Below are 1,013 nucleotides of genomic sequence, written 5' to 3' on the forward strand. Positions count from 1 at the left end.
CCAGGTTTCCATTATGATGTTTTGAAACCATACGTAAAATTGATGTCAGAGTCTGCTGAGACTATGTTGGTACGTTGAAGACAATTTAGTTGCATAATTGATAAATAAAATCAAAGTCGTGATGTGTTGGTCAGCACGTGTCAGTAAATATCATAGAAGTAAAGCAGGAGCAGTGTTTGTATCCTGCAGAGAGATCACATCTTGACAGGGGATTTCTTAGAGAGAAGGTAGGAACGAAGATTGACTAGACAGAGAGCAAGGAAGTGAGGAAAAACAGGATGATACAGAAGTGTTTAACGTGCATGAACTAGTTACACTGTTAGGAGAGAGACCCATACTAAAAATTTATGTAACTATGTTATGCGACACAGGTGCATGCAAAACCGTGCTAAATCAAAAAGCTAATAACCTGAAATTTTCAAAAGAGACCCTGATAGTTAAGTCTGCATCAGGTCACACTAGTGTAAAATCTCTAACAGAAGGGCTACTGCTAGTGCATAGAGAAAGTGGCAAGAGCTGTAAAAACCAATGTATATACGATCCATCCTAGAAGAAGAGGGACAGATTAATTATAGCAGTGCGGGAAAAGGAGTGCCCCACTACTATTAGACTCTAGACCTTCCACCATTAGAGCCTCTACAGAGGTTGGCAGAGAAGTATTTGCCACCAGACTCCCGACCACTTGCTTTTGATGAGTATCACAACACCCTAAGATTTAAACAAAGATCCTTCATATATGACACACAAATTCACAGATTAGGCCCACAGAAGCTTACCTTGCAGCACCTCTATGTAACTAAAAGTGGCAATGCTGTGTGCTCAGTGATACAAACAGAAAAAGTACAGGAACTGAGTAGAATGCCAAAACGACACGTGTCTGTAGCACGAAATGAAAACACAGATTGGAGGGAGTTAGGTCACGTTTTGACTCAAGTTGAAAGCGACAGATATGAAAAAAACTGAAGAAACACATGAAGGATGGCTTCAGGGTCGTAGAACAGGATGCATGAGGT

Source organism: Haplochromis burtoni, unplaced genomic scaffold, assembly GCF_018398535.1.
Source record: "Haplochromis burtoni strain Fernald_Lab_line unplaced genomic scaffold, NCSU_Asbu1 Contig_237, whole genome shotgun sequence".
Lineage (NCBI taxonomy): Eukaryota > Metazoa > Chordata > Actinopteri > Cichliformes > Cichlidae > Haplochromis > Haplochromis burtoni.